At 40.2% G+C, this 25,874-nt stretch overlaps 25 pseudogenes; all 25 read right to left on the reverse strand.

The window, feature by feature from the left end:
* Window positions 1-87: 87 nt before the first annotated feature.
* Window positions 88-206, reverse strand: LOC142719975 (5S ribosomal RNA; annotated as a pseudogene).
* A 67-nt stretch (window positions 207-273) lies between these two features.
* LOC142719709 (5S ribosomal RNA) lies at window positions 274-392 on the reverse strand (annotated as a pseudogene).
* Window positions 393-645: 253 nt separating this feature from the next.
* Window positions 646-764, reverse strand: LOC142719892 (5S ribosomal RNA; annotated as a pseudogene).
* Window positions 765-1,930: 1,166 nt separating this feature from the next.
* Window positions 1,931-2,049, reverse strand: LOC142719844 (5S ribosomal RNA; annotated as a pseudogene).
* A 253-nt stretch (window positions 2,050-2,302) lies between these two features.
* Window positions 2,303-2,421, reverse strand: LOC142719775 (5S ribosomal RNA; annotated as a pseudogene).
* Window positions 2,422-2,665: 244 nt separating this feature from the next.
* On the reverse strand, window positions 2,666-2,784 carry LOC142719751 (5S ribosomal RNA; annotated as a pseudogene).
* Window positions 2,785-5,261: 2,477 nt separating this feature from the next.
* On the reverse strand, window positions 5,262-5,380 carry LOC142719992 (5S ribosomal RNA; annotated as a pseudogene).
* Window positions 5,381-5,810: 430 nt separating this feature from the next.
* Window positions 5,811-5,929, reverse strand: LOC142719895 (5S ribosomal RNA; annotated as a pseudogene).
* Window positions 5,930-6,569: 640 nt separating this feature from the next.
* LOC142719994 (5S ribosomal RNA) lies at window positions 6,570-6,688 on the reverse strand (annotated as a pseudogene).
* A 253-nt stretch (window positions 6,689-6,941) lies between these two features.
* LOC142719982 (5S ribosomal RNA) lies at window positions 6,942-7,060 on the reverse strand (annotated as a pseudogene).
* Window positions 7,061-7,676: 616 nt separating this feature from the next.
* On the reverse strand, window positions 7,677-7,795 carry LOC142719896 (5S ribosomal RNA; annotated as a pseudogene).
* A 632-nt stretch (window positions 7,796-8,427) lies between these two features.
* Window positions 8,428-8,546, reverse strand: LOC142719995 (5S ribosomal RNA; annotated as a pseudogene).
* Window positions 8,547-8,799: 253 nt separating this feature from the next.
* Window positions 8,800-8,918, reverse strand: LOC142719983 (5S ribosomal RNA; annotated as a pseudogene).
* Window positions 8,919-11,952: 3,034 nt separating this feature from the next.
* On the reverse strand, window positions 11,953-12,071 carry LOC142719882 (5S ribosomal RNA; annotated as a pseudogene).
* Window positions 12,072-12,509: 438 nt separating this feature from the next.
* On the reverse strand, window positions 12,510-12,628 carry LOC142719736 (5S ribosomal RNA; annotated as a pseudogene).
* Window positions 12,629-14,173: 1,545 nt separating this feature from the next.
* Window positions 14,174-14,292, reverse strand: LOC142719830 (5S ribosomal RNA; annotated as a pseudogene).
* A 616-nt stretch (window positions 14,293-14,908) lies between these two features.
* On the reverse strand, window positions 14,909-15,027 carry LOC142719732 (5S ribosomal RNA; annotated as a pseudogene).
* A 794-nt stretch (window positions 15,028-15,821) lies between these two features.
* LOC142719841 (5S ribosomal RNA) lies at window positions 15,822-15,940 on the reverse strand (annotated as a pseudogene).
* Window positions 15,941-16,370: 430 nt separating this feature from the next.
* LOC142719998 (5S ribosomal RNA) lies at window positions 16,371-16,489 on the reverse strand (annotated as a pseudogene).
* A 6,103-nt stretch (window positions 16,490-22,592) lies between these two features.
* On the reverse strand, window positions 22,593-22,711 carry LOC142719973 (5S ribosomal RNA; annotated as a pseudogene).
* Window positions 22,712-23,857: 1,146 nt separating this feature from the next.
* On the reverse strand, window positions 23,858-23,976 carry LOC142719799 (5S ribosomal RNA; annotated as a pseudogene).
* A 67-nt stretch (window positions 23,977-24,043) lies between these two features.
* LOC142719725 (5S ribosomal RNA) lies at window positions 24,044-24,162 on the reverse strand (annotated as a pseudogene).
* Window positions 24,163-24,601: 439 nt separating this feature from the next.
* LOC142719879 (5S ribosomal RNA) lies at window positions 24,602-24,720 on the reverse strand (annotated as a pseudogene).
* Window positions 24,721-25,136: 416 nt separating this feature from the next.
* Window positions 25,137-25,255, reverse strand: LOC142719821 (5S ribosomal RNA; annotated as a pseudogene).
* Window positions 25,256-25,322: 67 nt separating this feature from the next.
* Window positions 25,323-25,441, reverse strand: LOC142720009 (5S ribosomal RNA; annotated as a pseudogene).
* Window positions 25,442-25,874: the final 433 nt, after the last annotated feature.

A 25,874-nucleotide genomic window follows, 5' to 3' on the forward strand; every position in this document is an offset into this window, starting at 1 on the left:
AGCTTAGAATGGCCATTGACATTAAATGCTTTAATCCATAGTCCTTTTTAATCGATTGTGAAACAAAATCTAAACGACATAATAAAAATTAAACCGCACCACGGATTCCCAGACAGTCTCCCACACTGGTACTAGCGAGGCCTTAAGCTGTGTAACTTCTGCGATCTGACGAGAGCAGGCACATTCAGTTTAGAATGGCCATTGACATTAAATGCTTTAATCCATAGTCCTATTTAATCTATTGTGAAACAAAATCTAAACAACATAATAAAATGTCAACCGCACCACAGATTCCCAGACAGTCTCCCACACTGGTACTAGCGAGGCCTTAAGCTGTGTAACTTCTGCGATCTGACGAGAGCAGGCACATTCAGCTTAGAATGGCCATTGACATTAAATGCTTTAATCCATAGTCCTTTTTAATCGATTGTGAAACAAAATCTAAACGACATAATAAAAAGTCAACCGCACCACGAATTCCCAGAGAGTCTCCCACACTAGTACTAGCGAGTTCTTAAAATGTTATTCATCTGCGATCTGACAAGAGCAGGCACATTCAGCTTAAAATGCCCATTGACATCAAATGCTTTAATCCATAGTCCTTTTTAATCGATTGTGAAACAAAATCTAAACGACATAATAAAAAGTCAACTGCACCGCAGATTCCCAGACAGTCTCCCACACTGGCACTAGCGAGGCCTTAAGCTGTGTAACTTCTGCGATCTGACGAGAGCAGGCACATTCAGCTTAGAATGGCGATTGACTTTAAATGCTTTAATCCATAGTCCTTTTTAATCGATTGTGAAACAAAATCTAAACGACATAATAAAAAGACGACCGCACCACGTATTGCCAGACAGTCTGCCACACTGGAACTATCGAGGCCTTAATCTGTGTAACTTCTGCGAACTGACGAGAGCATGCACATTCAGCTTAGATTGGCCATTGACATTAAATGCTTTAATCCATAGTCCTTTTTAATCGATTGTGAAACATAATCTAAACGACATAATAAAAAGGCAACCGCAACACTGATTCCCAGACAGTCTCCCACACGGGTACTAGCGAGGCCTTAAACTGTGTAAGTTCTGCGATCTGACGAGAGCAGGCACATTCAGCTTAGAATGGCCATTGACATTAAATTCTTTAATCCATAGTCCTTTTTAATCGAATGTGAAACAAAATCTAAACGACATAATAAAAAGTCAACCGCACCTCAGATTCCCAGACAGTCTCCAACACCGGTACTAGCGAGGCCTTAAGCTGTGTAACTTCTGCGATCTGACGAGAGCAGACACATTCAGCTTAGAATGGCCATTCACATTAAATGCTTTAATCCATAGTTCTTTTTAATCTATTGTGAAACATAATCTAAACGACATAATAAAAAGTCAACCACACCATGGATTCCCAGACAGTCTTCCACACTGACACTAGCGAGGCCTTAAAACTGTGTAACTTGACTAGAGCAGGCACATTCAGCTTAGAATGGCCATTGACATTAAATGCTTTAATCCATAGTCCTTTTTAATTGATTGTGAAACAAAATCTAAACGACATAATAAAAATTCAACCACACCACGGATTCCCAGACAGTCTCCCACACTCGTACTAGCGAGGCCTTAAGCTGTGTAACTTCTGCGATCTGACAAGAGCAGGCACATTCAGCTTAGAATGGCCATTGACATTAAATGCTTTATTCCATAGTCCTTTTTAATCGATTGTGAAACAAAATCTAAACGACATAATAAAAAGTCAACCGCATCACTGACTCCCAGACAGTCTCCCACACTGGTACTAGCGAGGGCTTAAGCTGTGCAACTTGACGAGAGCAGGCACATTCAGTTTAGAATGGCCATTGACATTAAATGCTTTAATCCATAGTCCTTTTTAATTGATTGTGAAACAAAATCCAAACGACATAATAAAAAGTCAACCGCACCACGGATTCCCAGCCAGTCTCCCACACTGGTACTAGCGAGGCCTTAAGCTATGTAACGTCTGCGATCTGACGAGAGCAGGCACATTCAGCTTAGAATGGCCATTGACATTAAATGCTTTAATCCATAGTTCTTTTTAATCGATTGTGAAACAAAATCTAAACGACATAATAAAAAGTCAACCACACCACGGATTCCCAGACAGTCTCCCACACTGGTACTAGTGAGGCCTTAAACTGTGTAACTTCTGCGATCTGACTAGAGCAGGCACATTCGGCTTAGAATGGCCATTGACATTAAATGCTTTAATACATAGTCCTTTTTAATCGAATGTGAAACAAAATCTAAACGACATAATAAAAAGTCAACCGCACCTCGGATTCCCAGACAGTCTCCCACACTGGTACTAGCGAGGCCTTAAACTGTGCAACTTCTGCGATCTGACGAGAGCAGGTACATTCAGCTCAGAATGGCCATTGACATTAAATGCTTTTATCCATAGTCCTTTTTAATCGAATGTGAAACAAAATCTAAACGACATAATAAAAAGTCAACCGCACCACTGATTCCCAGACAGTCTTCCATACTGGCACTAGCGAGGACTTAAGCTGTGTAACTTGACAAGAGCAGGCACATTCAGCTTAGAATGGCCATTGACATTAAATGCTTTAATCCAAAGTCCTTTTTAATCGATTGTGAAACAAAATCTGAACGACATAATAAAAAGTCAACTGCACCGCAGATTCCCAGACAGTCTCCCACACTGGTACTAGCGAGGCCTTAAGCTGTGTAACTTCTGCGATCTGACGAGAGCAGGCACATTCAGCTTAGAATGGCGATTGACTTTAAATGCTTTAATCCAAAGTCCTTTTTAATCGATTGTGAAACAAAATCTAAACGACATAATAAAAAGACAACCGCACCACGTATTGCCAGACAGTCTGCCACACTGGAACTATCGAGGCCTTAATCTGTGTAACTTCTGCGAACTGACGAGAGCATGCACATTCAGCTTAGATTGGCCATTGACATTAAATGCTTTAATCCATAGTCCTTTTTAATCGATTGTGAAACATAATCTAAACGACATAATAAAAAGGCAACCGCAACACTGATTCCCAGACAGTCTCCCACACGGGTACTAGCGAGGCCTTAAACTGTGTAAGTTCTGCGATCTGACGAGAGCAGGCACATTCAGCTTAGAATGGCCATTGACATTAAATGCTTTAATCCATAGTCCTTTTTAATCGAATGTGAAACAAAATCTAAACGACATAATAAAAAGTCAACCGCACCTCAGATTCCCAGACAGTCTCCAACACCGGTACTAGCGAGGCCTTAAGCTGTGTAACTTCTGCGATCTGACGAGAGCAGACACATTCAGCTTAGAATGGCCATTCACATTAAATGCTTTAATCCATAGTTCTTTTTAATCTATTGTGAAACATAATCTAAACGACATAATAAAAAGTCAACCACACCATGGATTCCCAGACAGTCTTCCACACTGACACTAGCGAGGCCTTAAAACTGTGTAACTTGACGAGAGCAGGCACATTCCGCTTAGAATGGCCATTGACATTAAATGCTTTAATCCATAGTCCTTTTTAATTGATTGTGAAACAAAATCTACACGACATAATAAAAATTCAACCACACCACTGATTCCCAGACAGTCTCCCACACTGGTACTAGCAAAGCCTTAAGCAGTGTAACTTCTGCGATCAGACGAGAGCAGGCACATTCAGCTTAGAATTGCCATTGACATTAAATGCTTTAATCCATAGTCCTTTTTAATCGATTTTGTTACAAAATCTAAACGACATAAGAAAAATTCAACCGCAACACGGATTCCCAGACAGTCTCACACACTGGTACTAGCGAGGCCTTAAGCTGTGTAACTTCTGTGATCTGATGAGAGCAAGCACATTCAGCTTAGAATGGCCATTGACAGTAAATGTTTTAATCCATAGTCCTTTTTAATCGAATGTGAAACAAAATCTAAACGACATAATAAAAAGTCAACCGCACCACGGATTCCCAGACAGTCTCCCACACTGATACTAGCGAGGCCTTAAGCTGTGTAACTTCTGTGATCTGACAAGAGCGGGCACATTCAGCTTGGAATGGCCATTGACATTAAATTCTTTAATCCATAGTCCTTTTTAATCGAATGTGAAACAAAATCTAAACGACATAATAAAAAGGCAACCGCACCACGTATTCCCTGACAGTCTCCCACAATGAAACTAGTGAGGCCTTAATCTGTGTAACTTCTGCGATATGACGGGAGCAGGCACATTCAGCTTAGAAAGGCCATTGACATTAAATGCTTTAACCCATAGTCCTTTTTAATCGATTGTGAAACAAATTCTAAACGACATAATTAAAAGACAACCGCACCACGGATTCCGAGACAGTCTCCCACACTGGTACTAGCAAGGCCTTAAGCTGTGTAACTTCTGCAATCTGACGAGAGCAGACACATTCAGCTTAGAATGGCCATTGACATTAAATATTTTAATCCATTGTCCTTTTTAATCGATGGTGAAACAAAATCTAAACGACATAATAAAAAGTCAACTGCACCACGTATTCCCAGACAGTCTCGCACACTGGTACTAGTGAGGCCTTCAGCTGTGTAGCTCCTGAGATATGACAAGAGCAGGCACATTCCGCTTAGAATGGCCATTGACATTAACTGCATTAATCCATAGTCCTTTTTAATCGATTGTGAAACAAAATCTAAACGACATCATAAAAATTCAACCGCTCCACTGATTCCCAGACAGTCTCCCACACTGGTACTATCGAGGACTTAAGCTGTGTAATTTCTGCGATCTGACGAGAGCAGGCACATTCAGCTTAGAATGGCCAATAACATTAAATGCTTTAATCCATAGTCCTTTTTAATCGAATGTGAAACAAAATCTAAACGACATAATGAAAAGTCAACCGCACCACGGATTCCCAGACAGGCTCCCACAATGGTATTAGCGAGGGCTTAAGCTGTGTAACATCTGCGAACTGACGAGAGCAGGTACATTCGGCTTAGAATGGCCATTGACATTAAATGCTTTAATCCATAGTCCTTTTTAATCTAATGTGAAACAAAATCTAAACGACATAAGAAAAAGGCATCCGTACCATGGATTCCCAGACAGTCTCCCACACTGGTACAGGCGAAGCCTTAAGCTTTGTATCTTCTGCGATCTGACGAGAGCAGGCACATTCAGCTTAGAAAGTCCTTTGACACTAAATGCTTTAATCCATAGTCCTTTCTAATCGATTGTGAAACAAAATCTAAACGACATAATAAAAAGTCAACCGCACCACGGATTCCCAGACAGTCTCCCACACTTGTACTAGCGAGGCCTTAATCTGTGTAACTTCTGCGATCTGACGAGAGCACGCACGTTCAGCTTAGAATGGCCATTGACAATAAATGCTTTTATCCATAGTCCTTTTTAATCGATTGTGAAACATAATCTAAATGATATAATAAAAAGTCAACCGCACCACTGATTCCCAGACAGTCTCCCACACTGGTACTAGCAAGGACTTAAGCTGTGTAACTTAACAAGAGCAGGCACATTCAGCTTAGAATGGCCATTGACATTAAATGCTTTAACCCATAGTAATTTTTAATCGATTGTGAAACAAAATCTAAACAACATAATTAAAAGTCAACCGCACCACGGATTCCCAGACAGTCTCCCACACTGGTACTAGCGAGGCCTTAAGCTGTGTAATTTCTGCGATAAGTCGAGAGCAGGCACATTCATCTTAGAATGGCCATTGACTTAAAATGCATTAATCCATAGTCCTTTTTAATCGATTGTGAAACAAAATCTAAACGACATAATAAAAAATCAACCGCACCGCGGATTCCCAGACAGTCTCCCACACTGGTACTAGCGAGGCCTTAAGCTGTGTAATTTCTGCGATCTGACGAGAGCAGGCACATTTAGCTTAGAATGGCCCTTGACCTTAAATGCTTTAATGCTTTAATGCTTTAATGCTTTAATCCATAGTCCTTTTTAATCGATTGTGAAACAAAATCTAAACCACATAATAAAAAGTCAACCGCACCACGTAGTAACAGACAGTCTTCCATACTCGCACTAGCGAGACTTTAAGCTGTGTAACTTGACAAGAGCAGCCACATTCAGCTTAGAATGGCCATTGACATTAAATGCTTTAATCCATAGTCCTTTTTAATCGATTGTGAAACAAAATCTAAACTACATAATAAAAAGGCAACTGCACCGCAGATTCCCAGACAGTCTCCCACACTGGTACTAGCGAGGCCTTAAGCTGTGTAACTTCTGCCATCTGACGAAAGCAGGCACATTCAGCTTAGAATGGCCATTCACATTAAATGCTTTAATCCATAGTCCTTTTTAATCGATTGTGAAACAAAATCTAAACGACATAATAAAAAGTCAACCGCACCACGTATTCCCAGACAGTCTGCCACACTGGAACTAGCGAGACCTTAATCTGTGTAACTTCTGCGAACTAACGAAAGCAGGCACATTCAGCTTAGAATGGCCATTGACATTAAATGTTTTAATCCATAGTCCTTTCTAATCGATTGTGAAACAAAATCTAAACGACATAATAAAAAGTCAACCGCACCACGGATTCCCAGACAGTCTCCCACACTTGTACTAGCGAGGCCTTAATCTGTGTAACTTCTGCGATCTGACGAGAGCACGCACGTCCAGCTTAGAATGGCCATTGACAATAAATGCTTTAACCCATAGTAATTTTTAATCGATTGTGAAACAAAATCTAAACAAGATAATTAAAAGTCAACCGCACCACGGATTCCCAGACAGCCTCCCACACTGGTACTAGCGAGGCCTTAAGCTGTGTAATTTCTGCGATAAGTCGAGAGCAGGCACATTCATCTTAGAATGGCCATTGACTTAAAATGCATTAATCCATAGTCCTTTTTAATCGATTGTGAAACAAAATCTAAACGACATAATAAAAAATCAACCGCACCGCAGATTCCCAGACAGTCTCCCACACTGGTACTAGCGAGGCCTTAAGCTGTGTAACTTCTGCGATCTGACGAGAGCAGGCACATTTAGCTTAGAATGGCCCTTGACATTAAATGCTTTAATCCATAGTCCTTTTTAATCGATTGTGAAACAAAATCTAAACCACATAATAAAAAGTCAACCGCACCACGTATTCCCAGACAGTCTTCCATACTCGCACTAGCGAGGCTTTAAGCTGTGTAACTTGACAAGAGCAGCCACATTCAGCTTAGAATGGTCATTGACATTAAATGCTTTAATCCATAGTCCTTTTTAATCGATTGTGAAACAAAATCTAAACTACATAATAAAAAGGCAACTGCACCGCAGATTCCCAGACAGTCTCCCACACTGGTACTAGCGAGGCCTTAAGCTGTGTAACTTCTGCCATCTGACAAAAGCAGGCACATTCAGCTTAGAATGGCAATTGACATTAAATGCTTTAATCCATAGTCCTTTTTAATCGATTGTGAAACAAAATCTAAACTACATAATAAAAAGTCAACCGCACCACGTATTCCCAGACAGTCTCCCACACTGGAACTAGCGAGACCTTAATCTGTGTAACTTCTGCGAACTAACGAGAGCAGGCACATTCAGCTTAGAATGGCCATTGACATTAAATGCTTTACTCCATAGTCCTTTTTAATCGATTGTGAAACAAAATCTAAACGACATAATAAAAAATCAACCGCACCGCGGATTCCCAGACAGTCTCCCACACTGGTACTAGCGAGGCCTTAAGCTGTGTAATTTCTGCGATCTGACGAGAGCAGGCACATTTAGCTTAGAATGGCCCTTGACCTTAAATGCTTTAATGCTTTAATGCTTTAATCCATAGTCCTTTTTAATCGATTGTGAAACAAAATCTAAACCACATAATAAAAAGTCAACCGCACCACGTAGTAACAGACAGTCTTCCATACTCGCACTAGCGAGACTTTAAGCTGTGTAACTTGACAAGAGCAGCCACATTCAGCTTAGAATGGCCATTGACATTAAATGCTTTAATCCATAGTCCTTTTTAATCGATTGTGAAACAAAATCTAAACTACATAATAAAAAGGCAACTGCACCGCAGATTCCCAGACAGTCTCCCACACTGGTACTAGCGAGGCCTTAAGCTGTGTAACTTCTGCCATCTGACGAAAGCAGGCACATTCAGCTTAGAATGGCCATTCACATTAAATGCTTTAATCCATAGTCCTTTTTAATCGATTGTGAAACAAAATCTAAACGACATAATAAAAAGTCAACCGCACCACGTATTCCCAGACAGTCTGCCACACTGGAACTAGCGAGACCTTAATCTGTGTAACTTCTGCGAACTAACGAAAGCAGGCACATTCAGCTTAGAATGGCCATTGACATTAAATGCTTTAATCCATAGTCCTTTCTAATCGATTGTGAAACAAAATCTAAACGACATAATAAAAAGTCAACCGCACCACGGATTCCCAGACAGTCTCCCACACTTGTACTAGCGAGGCCTTAATCTGTGTAACTTCTGCGATCTGACGAGAGCACGCACGTCCAGCTTAGAATGGCCATTGACAATAAATGCTTTAACCCATAGTAATTTTTAATCGATTGTGAAACAAAATCTAAACAAGATAATTAAAAGTCAACCGCACCACGGATTCCCAGACAGCCTCCCACACTGGTACTAGCGAGGCCTTAAGCTGTGTAATTTCTGCGATAAGTCGAGAGCAGGCACATTCATCTTAGAATGGCCATTGACTTAAAATGCATTAATCCATAGTCCTTTTTAATCGATTGTGAAACAAAATCTAAACGACATAATAAAAAATCAACCGCACCGCAGATTCCCAGACAGTCTCCCACACTGGTACTAGCGAGGCCTTAAGCTGTGTAACTTCTGCGATCTGACGAGAGCAGGCACATTTAGCTTAGAATGGCCCTTGACATTAAATGCTTTAATCCATAGTCCTTTTTAATCGATTGTGAAACAAAATCTAAACCACATAATAAAAAGTCAACCGCACCACGTATTCCCAGACAGTCTTCCATACTCGCACTAGCGAGGCTTTAAGCTGTGTAACTTGACAAGAGCAGCCACATTCAGCTTAGAATGGTCATTGACATTAAATGCTTTAATCCATAGTCCTTTTTAATCGATTGTGAAACAAAATCTAAACTACATAATAAAAAGGCAACTGCACCGCAGATTCCCAGACAGTCTCCCACACTGGTACTAGCGAGGCCTTAAGCTGTGTAACTTCTGCCATCTGACAAAAGCAGGCACATTCAGCTTAGAATGGCAATTGACATTAAATGCTTTAATCCATAGTCCTTTTTAATCGATTGTGAAACAAAATCTAAACTACATAATAAAAAGTCAACCGCACCACGTATTCCCAGACAGTCTCCCACACTGGAACTAGCGAGACCTTAATCTGTGTAACTTCTGCGAACTAACGAGAGCAGGCACATTCAGCTTAGAATGGCCATTGACATTAAATGCTTTACTCCATAGTCCTTTTTAATCGATTGTGAAACATAATCTAAACGACATAATAAAAAGGCAACCGCAACACTGATTCCCAGACAGTCTCCCACACAGGTACTAGCGAGGCCTTAAGCTGTGTAACTTCTGCGCTCTGATGAGAGCAGGCACATTCAGCTTAGAATGGCCATTGACATTAAATGTTTTAATCCATAGTCCTGATTTAATCGATTGTGAAACAAAATCTAAACTACATAATAAAAAGTCAACCGCACCACTGATTCCCAGAGAGTCTTCCACACTGGCACTAGCGAGGCCTTAACCTGTGTAAATTCTGTGACATGACGAGAGCAGGCACATTCAGCTTAGAAAGGCCATTGACATTAAATGCTCTAATCCATAGTCCTTTTTAATCGATTGTGAAACAAAATCTAAAGGACATAATAAAAGGACAACTGCACCACGGATTCCCAGACAGTCTCCCACACTGGTACTAGCGAGGCCTTAAGCATGTGCAACTTCTGCGATCTGACGAGTGCAGGAACATTTAGCTTAGAATGGCCTTTGACAATAAATGCTTTAATCATAGTCCTTTTTAATCGATTGTGAAACATAATCTAAACGTCATAATAAAAAGTCAACCGCAGCACAGATTCCCAGACAGTCTCCCACACTGGTACTAGCGAGGACTTAAGCGGCGTTACATCCGCGATCTGACGAGAGCAGGCACATTCAGCTTAGAATGGCCATTGACATTAAATGTTTTAATCCATAGTCCTTTTTAATCGAATGTGAAACAAAATCTAAACGACATAATAAAAAGTCAACTGCACAGCGGATTCCCAGACAGTCTCCCACAGTGGTACTAGCGATGCCTTAAGCTGTGTAACTTCTGCGATTTGACAAGAGCAGGGACATTCAGCTTAGAATGGCCATTGACTTTAAATGCTTTAAACCGTAGTCCTTTTTAATCGATTGTGAAACAAAATCTAAACCACATAATAATAAGTCAACCACATCACGGATTCCCAGACAGTCTCCCACACTGGTACTAGCGAGGACTTAAGCTGTGTAACTTCTGAGATCTGATGAGAGCAGGAACATTCAGCTTAGAATGGCCATTGACATTAAATGCATTAATCCATAGCCCTTTTTAATCGATTGTGAAACAAAATCTAAATGACATAATAAAAAGGCAACCGCACCTCGGATTCCCAGACAGCCTCCCACACCGGTACAAGCGAGGCCTGAAACCGTGTAACTTCTGCGATCTGACGAGAGCAGGCACATTCAGCTTGGAATGGCAATTAACTTTAAATGCTTTAATCAATAGTCCTGTTTAATCGATTGCGAAACAAATTCTAAACGACATAATAAAAAGTCAACCACACAACGGATTCCCAGACAGTCTCCCACACTGGTACTAGCGAGGGCTTAAGCTGTGTAACTTCTGCGATCTGACAAGAACAGGCACATTCATCTTAGAATGGCCATTGACATTAAATGCTTTAATCAATAGTCCTTTTTAATCGATTGTGAAACAAAATCTAAACGACATAATAAAAAGCCAACCGCACCACGGATTCCCAGCCAGTCTACCTCACTGGTACTAGCGAGGCCTTAAGCTGTGTACCTTCTGCGATCTGACGAGAGCAGGCACATTCAGCTTAGAATGGCCATTGACATTAAAAACTTTAATCCATAGTCCTTTTTAATCGAATGTGAAACAAAATCTAAACGACATAATAAGAAGCCAACCGCACCACGGATTCCCAGCCAGTCTACCTCACTGGTACTAGCGAGGCCTTAAGCTGTGTACCTTCTGCGATCTGACGAGAGCAGGCACATTCAGCTTAGAATGGCCTTTGACATTAAGTGCTTTAATCCATAGTCCTTTTTAATCGATTGTGAAACAAAATCTAAACGACATAATAAAAGTCAACCGAACCACGGATTCCCAGTCAGTCTCCCACACTGGTACTAGCGAGGCCTTAAGCTGTGTAACTTCTGCAATCTGACGAGATCAGGCACATTCCGCTTAGAATGGCCATTGACATTAAACGTGTTAATCCATAGTCCTTTTTAATCGATTGTGAAACAAAATGTAAACGACATAATAAAAAGTCAACTGCACCACGTATTCCCAGACAGTCTCCCACACTGGTACTAGCAAGGACTTAAGCTGAGTAACTTCTGCGATCCTACGAGAGGAGGCACATTTAGCTTAGAATGGCTATTGACATTAAACGCTTTAATCCATAGTCCTTTTTAATCGAATGTGAAACAAAATCTAAACTACATAATAAAAAGGCAACCACTCCACGGTTTCCCAGACAGTCTCCCACACTGGTACTAGTGAGGCCTTAAGCTGTGTAACTTTTGCGATCTGACGAGATCAGGCACATTCAGCTTAGAAAGGCCATTGACATTAAATGCTTTAATCCATAGTCCTTTTTAATCGAATGTGAAACAAAATCTAAACGACATAATAAAAAGTCAACCGCACCACGGATTCCCAGACAGTCTCCCACACGGGTACTAGCGAGGCCTAAAGCTGTGTAACTTCTGCGATCTGACGAGTGCACGCACATTCAGCTTAGAATGGCCATTGACATTAAACGTGCTAATCCATAGTCCTTTTTAATCGATTGTGAAACAAAATGTAAACTACATAATAAAAAGTCAACCGCACCACGTATTCCCAGACAGTCTCCCACACTGGTACTAGCAAGGACTTAAGCTGAGTAACTTCTGCGATCCGACGAGAGGAGGCACATTCAGCTTACAATGGCCATTCACTTTAAATGCTTTAATCCATAGTCCTTTTTAATCGATTGTGAAACAAATTCTAAACGACATAATAAAAGTCAACCGCACCACAGATTCCTAGACAGTCTCCCACACTGGTACTAGCGAGGCCTTAAGTTGTGTAATTTCTGCGATCTGACAAGAGCAGGCACATTCAGCTTAGAATGGACATTGACATTAAATGCTTTAATCCATAGTGCTTTTTAATCGATTGTGAAACAAAATGTAAACGACATAATAAAAAGTCAACTGCACCACATATTCCCAGACAGTCTCCCACACTGGTACTAGTGAGGACTTAAGCTGTGTAACTTCTGCGATCTGACGAGAGCAGGAACATTCAGCTTAGAATGGCCATTGACACCAAATGTTTTAATCCATAGTCCTTTTTAATCGATTGTGAAACAAAATCTAACCGACATAATAAAAAGGCAACTGCACCACGAGTTCCCAGCCAGTCTCCCACACTGGTACTAGCGAGGCCTTAAGCTGAGTAACTTCTGCGATCCGACGAGAGGAGGAACATTCAGCTTAGAATGGCCATTGACATTAAATGCTTTAATCCATAGTCCTTTTTAATTGATTGCGAAACAAAATCTAAACGACATAATAAAAAGGCAACCGCACCACTGATTCCCAGACAGTCTCCCACACTGGTACTAGCGAGGCCTAAGCTGTGTAACTTCTGTAATCTGACAAGAGCAGGCACATTCAGCTTAGAATGGCCATCGACATTAAATTTTTTAATCCATAGTCCTTTTTAATCGAATGTGAAAAAAAATCTAAACGACATAATAAAAAGTCAACCGCACCACGGATTCCCAGACAGTCTCCCACACTGGTACTAGCGAGGCCTTAAGCTGTGCAACTTCTTCGATCTGACGAGAGCAGGCACATTCAGCTTAGAATGGCCATCGACATTAAATTTTTTAATCCATAGTCCTTTTTAATCGAATGTGAAAAAAAATCTAAACGACATAATAAAAAGTCAACCGCACCACGGATTCCCAGACAGTCTCCCACACTGGTACTAGCGAGGACTTAAGCTATGTAACTTGACGAGAGCAGGCACATTCAGCTTAGACTGGCCATTGACATTAAATGCTTTAATACATAGTTCTTTTTAATCGATTGTGAAACAAAATCTAAACGACATAATATAAAGTCAACCGCACTACGGATTCCCAGCCAGTCTCCCACACTGGTACTAGCGAGGCCTTAAGCTGTGTAACTTCTGCGATCTGACGAGACCAAGCACATACATCTCAGAATGGCCATTGACATCAGATGTTTTAATCCATAGTCCTTTTTAATCGATTGTGAAACAAAATCCAAACGACATAATAAAAAGTCAACCGCACCACGGATTCCCAGCCAGTCTCCCACACTGGTACTAGCGAGGCCTTAAGCTATGTAACGTCTGCGATCTGACGAGAGCAGGCACATTCAGCTTAGAATGGCCATGGAAATTAAATTCTTTAATCCTTAGTCCATTTTAATCGAATGTGAAACAAAATCTAAACGACATAAGAAAAAGTCATCCGCACCACGGATTCCCAGACAGTCTCACACACCGGTACTAGCAAGGCCTTAAGCTGTGTAACTTCTGTGATCTGACGAGAGCAAGCACATTCAGCTTAGAATGGCAATTGACAGTAAATGTCTTAATCCATAGTCCTTTTTAATCGAATGTGAAACAAAATCTAAACGACATAATGAAAAGTCAACCGCACCACGGATTCCCAGACAGTCTCCCACACTGATTCTAGCGAGGCCTTAAGCTGTGTAACTTCTGTGATCTGACAAGAGCGGGCACATTCAGCTTGGAATGGCCATTGACTTTAAACGCTTTAATCCATAGTCCTTTTTAATCGAATGTGAAACAAAATCTAAACGACATAATAAGAAGCCAACCGCACCACGGATTCCCAGCCAGTCTACCACACTGGTACTAGCGAGGCCTTGAGCTGTGTAACTTCTGCGATCTGACGAGAGCAGGCACATTCAGCTTAGAATGGCCATTGACATTAAATGCTTTAATCCATAGTCCTTTTTAATTGATTGTGAAACAAAATCTAAACGACATAATAAAAAGTTAACCGCACCACTGATTCCCAGAGAGTCTCCCACACTGGTACTAGCGAGGCCTTAAGCTGCGTAACTTGACGAGAGCAGGCACATTTAGCTTAGAATGGCCCTTGACATTAAATGCTTTAATCCATAGTCCTTTTTAATCGATTGTGAAACAAAATCTAAACGACATAATAAAAAGGCAACTGCACCACGGGTTCCCAGACAGTCTCCCACACTGATACTAGCGAGGCCTTAGGCTGCGTTACTTTTGCGATCTGACGAGAGCAGGCACATTCAGGTTACAATGGCCATTGACTTTAAATGTTTTAATCCATAGTCCTTTTTAATCGATTGTGAAACAAAATCTAACCGACATAATAAAAAGGCAACCGCACCACGGGTTCCCAGACAGTCTCCCACACTGGTACTAGCGAGGCCTTAAGCTGTGTAACTTCTGCGATCTGACAAGAGCAGGCACATACATCTTAGAATGGCCATTGACATCAGATGTTTTAATCCATAGTCCTTTTTAATCGATTGTGAAACAAAATCTAAACGACATAATAAAAAGTCAACCGCACCACGAATTCCCAGACAGTCGCCCACACTGGTACTAGCGAGGCCTTAAGCTGAGTAACTTCTGCGATCCGACGAGAGCAGGCACATTCAGCTTAGAATGGCCATTGACATTAAATGCTTTAATCCATAGTCCTTTTTAATTGATTGTGAAACAAAATCTAAACGACATAATATAAAGGTAACCGCACCACTGATTCCCAGACAGTCTCCCACACTGGTACTAGCGAGGCCTTAAGCTGTGTAACTTGACGAGAGCAGGCACATTCAGCTTAGAATGGCCATTGACATTAAATGCTTTAATCGATAGTCCTTTTTAATCGATTGTGAAACAAAATCTAAACGACATAAGAAAAAGTCAACCACCCCACGGATTCCAAGACAGTCTCCCAAAACTAGTACTAGCGAGGTCTTAAGCTGTATAACTTCTGCAATCCGACGAGAGCAAGCACATTCAGCTTAGAATGGCCATTGACATTAAATGCTTTAATATATAGTCCTTTTTAATCGATTGTGAAACTAAATCTAAACGACATAATAAATAGGCAACCGTTCCACTGATTCCCAGACAGTCTCCCACACTGGAACTAGCGAGGCCTTGAACTGTGTAACTTGACGAGAGCAGGCACATTCAGCTTAGAATGGCCATTGACATTAAATGCTTTAGTCCATAGTCCTTTTTAATTGATTGTGAAACAAAATCTAAACGACATAATAAAAATTCAACCACACCACAGATTCCCAGACAGTCTCCCACACTGGTATTAGCGAGGCCTTAAGCTGTGTAAGTTCTGCGATCTGACGAGGGCAGGCACATTCATCATAGATTAGCCATTGACACCAAATGCTTTAATCCATAGTCCTTTTTAATCGATTGTGAAACAAACTCTAACCGACATAATAAAAAGGCAACCGCACCACGGGTTCCCAGACAGTCTCCCACACTGGTACTAGCGAGGCCTTAAGCTGAGTAACTTCTGCGATCCGACGAGAGCAGGCACATTCAGCTTAGAATGGCTATTGACATTAAATGCTTTAATCCATAGTCCTTTTTAATTGATTGCGAAACAAAATCTAAACAACATAATAAAAAGGCAACCGCACCACTGATTCCCAGACAGTCTCCCACACTGGTACTAGCGAGGCCTTTAGCTGTGTAACTTGACGAGAGCAGGCACATTCAGCTTAGAATGGCCATTGACATTAAATGCTTTAACCCATAGTCCTTTTTAATTGATTGTGAAACAAAATCTAAACGACATAATAAAAATTAAACCACACATCGTATTCCCAGACAGTCTCCCACACTGGTACTAGCGAGGGATTAAGCTGTGTAACTTCTACGATCAGACGAGAGGAGGCACATTTAGCTTAGAATGACCATTGACATTAAATGCTTTAATCCATAGTCCTTTTTAATCGAATGTGAAACAAAATCTAAACTACATAATAAAAAGGCAACCACTCCACGGATTCCCAGACAGTCTACCACACTGGTACTAGCGAGGCCTTAAGCTGTGTAACTTCTGCGATCTGACGAGAGCAGGCACATTCAGCTTAGAATGGCCATTGACATTAAATGCTTTAATCCATAGTCCTTTTTAATCGAATGTGAAACAAAATCTAAACGACATAATAAAAAGTCAACCGCACCACGGATTCCCAGACAGTCTCCCACACGGGTACTAGCGAGGCCTTAAAGAGGCTCTGTCACCAGATTTTGCAGCCCCTATCTGCTATTGCAGCAGATAGGCGCTGCAATGTAGATTACAGTAACGTTTTTATTTTTTAAAAACGAGCATTTTTGGCCAAGTTATGACCATTTTCGTATTTATGCAAATGAGGCTTGCAAAAGTACAACTGGGCGTGTTGAAAAGTAAAAGTACAACTGGGCGTGTATTATGTGCGTACATCGGGGCGTGTTTACTACTTTTACTAGCTGGGCGTTGTGCATAGAAGTATCATCCACTTCTCTTCACAACGCCCAGCTTCTGGCAGTGCAGACACAGCCGTGTTCTCCAGAGATCACGCTGTGTCGTCACTCACAGGTCCTGCATCGTGTCAGACGAGCGAGGACACCGACACCAGAGGCTACAGATGATTCTGCAGCAGCATCGACGTTTGCAGGTAAGTCGATGTAGCTACTTACCTGCAAACGCTGATGCTGCTGCAGAATCAACTGTAGCCTCTGGTGCCGACACGATGCAGGACCTGTGAGTGACGTCACAGATCTGCACTGCCAGAAGCTGGGCGTTCTGAAGAGAAGTGGATGATACTTCTCATCAGAAAGCCCAGCTAGTAAAAGTAGTAAACACGCCCCGATGTACGCACATAATACACGCCCAGTTGTACTTTTACTTTTCAACACGCCCAGTTGTACTTTTGCAAGCCTCATTTGCATAAATATGAAAATGGTCATAACTTGGCCAAAAATGCTCGTTTTTTAAAAATAAAAACGTTACTGTAATCTACATTGCAGCGCCGATCTGCTGCAATAGCAGATAGGGGTTGCAAAATCTGGTGACAGAGCCTCTTTAAGCTGTGTAACTTCTGCGATCTGACGAGAGCACGCACATTCAGCTTAGAATGGCCATTGACATTAAATGTGTTAATCCATAGTCCTTTTTAATCGATTGTGAAACAAAATGTAAACGACATAATAAAAAGTCAACTGCACCACGTATTCCCAGACAGTCTCCCACACTGGTACTAGCAAGGACTTAAGCTGAGTAACTTCTGCGATCCGTCGAGAGGAGGCACATTCAGCTTAGAATGGCCATTGACATTAAATGCTTTAATCCATAGTCCTTTTTAATCGATTGTGAAACAAAATCTAAATGACATAATAAAAAGTCAACCGCACCACATATTCCCAGACAGTCTCCCACACTGGTACTAGCGAGGCCTTAAGTTGTGTAATTTCTGCGATCTGACAAGAGCAGGCACATTAAGGTTAGAATGGACATTGACATTAAACGCTTTAATCCATAGTGCTTTTTAATCGATTGTGAAACAAAATGTAAACGACATAATAAAAAGGCAACTGCACCACGTATTCCCAGACAGTCTCCCACACTGGTACTAGCAAGGACTTAAGCTGAGTAACTTCTGCGATCCGACGAGAGGAGGCACATTCAGCTTAGAATGGCCATTGACATTAAATGCTTTAATCCATAGTCCTTTTTAATCGATTGTGAAACAAAAGCTGGCTAGAACATAAGGGGTTCTATAAATGTGGCCAAAAACCCTGTAAGGTCTGTCAATATGCAACCCCAACCAAAATATTCCAAGATTCTACAAATACCACTACATTCACCATCAGAAATTACATAAATTGCAACTCAGACTCGGTAATATACACCATAGAGTGCATAGAATGCAATCTCAAATATATTGGGTGTACCAACCGGAAATTAAAAAACAGAATTCTTGAACATCTAGGATATATCCGTAACCCAAATATACTTAACATATCAAACGCAGCAAAGCATTTTGTACACCAACACAATCGATCAACCAACAGTTTCAGATGCTATGCTATTGAAAAAATTCACACACCCAAAAGAGGAGGGGACATCAAATATAAGACACACACTAGAGAGGCCTTCTGGATATACAGGCTTCAAACACGAGTACCCAATGGTCTCAATTTAAGGAAAGATTTGATGTTTCATTATTGAGCAAATGAAAAAGGTAAATTACACAATATTTTGAACTGAGCAGGTTTAGAATTATTATTCACATTTTCATAGACATTGGACATGGCATTGCGGTAGCATCCTACCCTAGGCCAGTGGATACATATTCACAGATCAAAATGAAATGTAACACATTGAACTTCAAGTATTCAGATTCAGTTTTTTATTGTTTTTTCACACATCAACACTTACATTTTTTCTGGGTCTCCAGTAGCCGTGGGCAGTGATGTTCCTGTAAAACATTATCAATTTTTGACATTAGCATCGTACACATATCAATTTACCTAACTAATTAAAAATATAAATGTGATATTTTTCAAGCATATCTAATAAACTTGATAGTACACTATATGCTTCTATCTCCCTGAAGATAGTATCAGTCAGATTGCTAACATTCCCGACAATTCAACCACCTGATTTATTTCCATAAATACAATAAGCAATATACCTTCACAAATCGTAGATGGTCACTGAATATAGTCTGGATTTCAACTGACTAATCTACATATTCTTTGAACATATATAATAAATTCAATAGTTAGGTATAGAATTTTGCTAATTAATACCACCATTAGTCAGGTCTAAAAACTTTTCACTACTCAATCAGCTGATATTTATACTGAAAACAAAAAATAACATAGTAAGTTCATTACACCGAAATGTCATATATATATGAACAACCAGGGTTTTTTAATGGCTATGAGACCTGTCGTCACTGCAAGATTTATTATAAGAATCTGATATTGTCATCGATCACAGATCTAAATTTTGCTCATTAAATAAACATATTATCTCAAATTTATTTAATTAACTTGATAGCTCACTATATTTTTTTTTTGTCCCCCAGTACTTACATCTGCTTGATTTTTAAAACTCCCGACATTTCAAAATTCCCGACATTTCAAACAGCTGTTCTATTCGTAGAATACAATGAATAATACATTAGAGTCATAAGTTGACACTGTTATTGTAAATAGCCTGAATCATGATACACTACAAATATCATAAATTTGATGTTTCAATGTACATCCTTGTCTTTCAATACTAGTACTAGTCGGGTTTTCACAATTCCCGACAATTCATACAATCGATACATCTATTAAAAGCAATGAATTACATATTAAGTAAAATATATCCAAGCACCAAATAAATCCTTTTGAATTTAAACTTTGTTGCTTTATATCGAATTGGTACATACACATTACATTTATCTAGTTTCTCAGTCCGAAGTACAGAAAGATCTCCTTTCATAAATTCTCTCCTTCCGTATTTGTCTATTGTTACATTTTTAAATCTCATTTTTTATTCTTATTTATTACATATTCTCAGTCAGTTTTTTCAATTAATCCCGTAGGGAACAACCCGCAAAAATAAATCGTGTAATATTTCTTGCATTTCTTCCATATATCCAGCAATTACACTCATATCATACAAATAGCCACGATCTTTTCAAATTTGTGAGGTTATACTTCACAAATTATTTGAAATCTGATTCTTTTAAAATGGATATAATTTACCTATTTATTTCCATCGTATCCATGTCTGACAGGAAGTGAGTTGCGTTCCAGACTGGACTTGGGAGTTCCCTAATCCGTGACCCGCAATCAATTGTTACTAAAAATAGACTGACTATAAAATCTCAGACTGACTAAAGTGACTCAGCAGAAACCATGACTAAGTACGCTGCATGCGTCAGAAACGCGTAGGCACCGCTCACACTGCCACAAATCCTACGATTTATTTGAGAATATCTACTTATAATGCTACCTGTTTTTATATTTATTCTTCATTAAAACTTGGAAATAGTTTCCGATTTTAAAACAAACCTCAAGGACACAGCGCTGGATCCATCTCTTTCTTTTTCCAGGCACATTTAGCTTAGAATGACCATTGACATTAAATGCTTTAATCCATAGTCCTTTTTAATCTATTGTGAAACATAATCTAAACTACATAATAAAAAGTCAACCACTCCACGGATTCTCAGACAGCCTCCCACACTAGTAATAGCGAGGCCTTAAGTTGTGTAACTTTTGCGATCTGACGAGAGCTGGCACATTCAACTTAGAATGGCCATTGACATTAAATGCTTTAATCCATAGTCCTTTTTAATCGATTGTGAAACAAAATGTAAACGACATAATAAAAAGTCAACTGCACCACGTATTCCCAGACCGTCTCCCACACTGGTACAAGCAAGGACTTAAGCTGAGTAACTTCTGCGATCCAACGAGAGGAGGCACATTCAGCTTAGAATGGCCATTAACATTAAATGCTTTAATCCATAGTCCTTTTTAATCGATTGTGAAACAAAATCTAAACGACATAATAAAAAGTCAATCGCACCACTGATTCCCAGACAGTCTTCCACACTGGTACTAGCGAGGTCTTAAGCTGTATAATTTCTGCAATCCGACGAGAGCAGCCACATTCAGCTTAGAATGGCCATTGACATTAAATGCTTTAATCTATAGTCCTTTTTAATCGATTGTGAAACAAAATGTAAACAACATAATTAAAAGTCAACCACACCACGGATTCCCAGACAGTCTCCCACACTGGTACTAGCAAGGCCTTAAGCTGTGTAAATCTGTGATCTGACGAGAGCAGGCACATTCAGCTTAGAATGGCCATTGACATTAAATGCTTTAATCCATAGTCCTTTTTAATCGATTGTGAAACAAAATCTAAACGACATAATAAAAAGTCAACCACCCCACGGATTCCAAGACAGTCTCGCACACTAGTACTAGCGAGGTCTTAAGCTGTATAACTTCTGCAATCCGACAAGAGCAGCCACATTCAGCTTAGAATGGCCATTGACATTAAATGCTTTAATCTATAGTCCTTTTTAATCGATTGTGAAACTAAATCTAAACAACATAATAAATAGGCAACCGTTCCACTGATTCCCAGACAGTCTTCCACACTGGTACTAGCGAGGCCTTAAGCTGTGTAACTTGATGAGAGCAGGCACATTCAGCTTAGAATGGCCATTGACAATAAATGCTTTAATCCATAGTCCTTTTTAATCGATTGTGAAACAAAATCTAAACAACATAATTAAAAGTCAACCACACCACGGATTCCCAGACAGTCTCCCACACTGGTACTAGCAAGGCCTTAAGCTGTGTAATTCTGTGATCTGACGAGAGCAGGCACATTCAGCTTAGAATGGCCATTGACATTAAATGTTTTAATCCATAGTCCTTTTTAATCGATTGTGAAACAAAATCTAAACGACATAATAAAAAGTCAACCACCCCACGGATTCCAAGACAGTCTCCCACACTAGTACTAGCGAGGTCTTAAGCTGTATAACTTCTGCAATCCGACGAGAGCAGCCACATTCAGCTTAGAATGGCCATTGACATTAAATGCTTTAATCTATAGTCCTTTTTAATCGATTGTGAAACTAAATCTAAACAACATAATAAAAATCGCAACCGTTCCACTGATTCCCAGACAGTCTTCCACACTGGTACTAGCGAGGCCTTAAGCTGTGTAACTTGATGAGAGCAGGCACATTCAGCTTAGAATGGCCATTGACAATAAATGCTTTAATCCATAGTCCTTTTTAATCGATTGTGAAACAAAATCTAAACAACATAATTAAAAGTCAACCACACCACGGATTCCCAGACAGTCTCCCACACTGGTACTAGCAAGGCCTTAAGCTGTGTAATTCTGTGATCTGACGAGAGCAGGCACATTCAGCTTAGAATGGCCATTGACATTAAATGCTTTAATCCATAGTCCTTTTTAATCGATTGTGAAACAAAATCTAAACGACATAATAAAAAGTCAACCGCACCACTGATTCCCAGACAGTCTTCCACACTGGTACTAGCGAGGCCTTAAGCTGTGCAATTTGATGAGAGCAGGCACATTCAGCTTAGAATGGCCATTGACATTAAATGCTTTAATCCATAGTTCTTTTTAATCGATTGTGAAACAAAATCTAAATGACATAATAAAAAGTCAACCGCACCACGGATTCACAGACAGTCTCCCACACTGGTACTAGCGAGGCTTTAAGCAGTGTAACTTCTGCGATCTGATGAGAGCAGGCACATTCAGCTTAGAATGGCCATTGACATAAAATGCTTTAATCCATAGTCCTTTTTAATCGATTGTGAAACAATATCTAAACGACATAATAAATAGGCAAACCGCTCCACTGATTCCCAGACAGTCTCCCACACTGGAACTAGCGAGGCCTTAAGCTGTGTAACTTGACGAGAGCAGGCAGATTCAGCTTAGAATGGCCATTGACATTAAATGCTTTAAGCCATAGTCCTTTTTAATTGATAGTGAAAAAAATTCTAAACGACATAATAAAAATTCAACCACACCACGGATTCCCAGACAGGCTCCCACATTGGTACTAGCGAGGCCTTAAGCTGCGTAAGTTCTGCAATCTGATTAGAGCAGACACATTCAGCTTAGAATGGCCATTGACATTAAATGCTTTAATCCATAGTCTTTTTTAATCTATTGTGAAACATAATCTAAACGACATAATAAAAAGTCAACCACACCACGTATTCCCAGACAGTCTCCCACAATGGTAATAGCGAGGCCTTAAGCTGTGAACTTCTGCGATCTGACGAGAGCAGGCACATTCAGCTTAGAATGGCCATTGTTTATACACGCTTTTAACCATAGTCCTTTTTAATCGATTGTGAAGCAAAATCTTAACAACATAATTAAAAGTCAACCGCAACACAGATTCCCAGACAGTCTGCCACACTGGTACTAGCGAGGCCTTAAGCTGTGTAACTTCTGCGATCTGACGAGAGAAGGCACATTCAGCTTAGAATGGCCATTGACAATAAATGCTTTAATCCATAGTCCTTTTTAATCGATTGTGAAACAAAATCTAAACGACATAATAAAAAGGCAACCGCACCATGGATTCCCAGACAGTCTCCCACACTAGTACTAGCGAGGCCTTAAGCTGTGTAACATGACGAGAGCAGGCACATTCAGTTTAGAATGGCCATTGACATTAAATGCTTTAATCCATAGTCCTTTTTAATCGATTGTGAAACAAAATCTAAACGACATAATAAAAAGTCAACCGCACCACTGATTCCCAGACACTGGTACTAGCTAGGCTTTAAGCAGTGTAACTTGATGAGAGCAGGCACATTCAGCTCAGAATGGCAATTGACATTTAATGCTTTAATCCATAGTCCTTTTTAATCGATTGTGAAACAAAATCTAAACGACATAATAAAAAGTCAACCGCACCACGGATTCCCAGACAGTCTCCCACACTGGTACTAGCGAGGCCTTAAGCTGTGTAACGTCTGCGATCTGACAAGAGCAGGCACATTCAGCTTAGAATGGCAATTGACATTAAATGCTTAAATCCATAGTCCTTTTTAATCTATTGTGAAACATAATCTAAACTACATAATAAAAAGGCAACCACACCACGGATTCCCAGACAGTTTCCCACACTGGTACTAGCGAGGCCTTAAGCTGTGTAACTTCTGCGATCGGATGAGAGCAGGCACATTCAGCTTAGAATGGTCATTGACATCAGATGCTTTAATCCATAGTCCATTTTAATCGATTGTGAAACAAAATCTAAATGACATAATAAAAAGTCAACCGCAGCACGGTTTCCCAGACAGTCTCCCACACTGGTACTAGCGAGGCCTTAAGCTGTGTAACTTCTGCGATCTGGGAAGAGAATGCACATTCAGCTTAGAATGGCCATTGACATAAAATGCTTTAATCCATAGTCCTTTTTAATCGATTGTGAAACAAAATCTAAATGACATAATAAAAAGTCAACCCCACCACGGATTCCCAGACAGTCTCCCACACTGGTACTAGCGAGGCCTTAAGCTGTGTAACTTCTGCGATTTGACAAGAGCAGGCACAGACAGCTTAGAATGGCCTTTGACGTTAAGTGCTTTAATTCATAGTCCTTTTTAATCGAATGTGAAACAAAATCTAAATGACATAATAAAAAGGCAACCGCACCACGGATTCCCAGACAGTCTTCCACACTGGTACTAGTGAGGCCTTAAGCTGAGTAACTTCTGCGATCTGACGAGAGCAGGCACATTCAGCTTAGAATGGCCATTGACATTAAATGGTTTAATCCATAGTCCTTTTAATCGAATGTGAAACAAAATCTAAACGACATAATAAAAAGTCAACCGCACCACGTATTCCCACACTCGTACTAGCAAGGCCTTTACGCTGTGTAACTTCTGCGACCTGACGAGAGCATGAACATTCAGCTTAGAAAGGCCTTTGACGTTAAATACTTTAATCCATAGTCCTTTTTAATCGATTGTGAAACAAAATCTAAACGACATAATAAAAAGTCAAATGCACCACGGATTCCCAGAAAGTCTCCCACACTGGTACTAGCAAGGCCTTAAGCTGTGTAACTTCTGCAACCTGACGAGAGCAGGCACATTCAGATAAGAATGTCCATAGACATTAAATGCTTTAATCCATAGTCCTTTTTAATCGATTGTGAAACAACATAATAAAAAGTCAACCGCACCACGGATTCCCAGACAGTCTCCCACACTGGTACTAGCGAGGCCTTAAGCTGAGTAACTTCTGCGATCCGACGAGAGCAGGCACATTCAGCTTAGAACGGCCATTGACATTAAATGCTTTAATCCATAGTCCTTCTTAATCGAATTTGAAACAAAATCTAAACGACATAATAAAAAGTCAACTGCACCACGGATTCCCAAACAGTCTCCCACACTGGTACTAGTGAGGCCTTAAGTTGAGTAACTTCTGCGATCTGATGAGAGCAAGCACATTCAGCTTAGAACGGCCATTGACATTAAATGCTTTAATCCATAGTCCTTTTAATCAAATGTGAAACAAAATCTAAACGACATAATAAAAAGGCAACCGCACCACGGATTCCCAGACAGTCTCCCACAATGGTACTAGCGAGCCCTTAGGGTGTGTAACTTCTGCAATCTGACGAGAGCAGGCACATTCAGCTTAGAATGGCCATTGACATTAAATGCTTTAATCCATAGTCCTTTTTAATCGATTGTGAAACAAAATCTAAAAGACATAATAAAAAGTTAACCGCACCACGTATTCCCAAAAAGTCTCCCTCACTGGTACTAGCGAGGCCTTAAGCTGTGTAACTTCTGCGACCTGATGAGAGCAGGTACATTCAGCATAGAACGTCCATAGACATTAAATGCTTTAATGCATAGTCCTTTTTAATCGAATGTGAAACATAATATAAACGACATAA

The sequence above is a fragment of the Rhinoderma darwinii genome, unplaced genomic scaffold (genome assembly GCF_050947455.1).
Source record: "Rhinoderma darwinii isolate aRhiDar2 unplaced genomic scaffold, aRhiDar2.hap1 Scaffold_487, whole genome shotgun sequence".
NCBI lineage: Eukaryota > Metazoa > Chordata > Amphibia > Anura > Rhinodermatidae > Rhinoderma > Rhinoderma darwinii.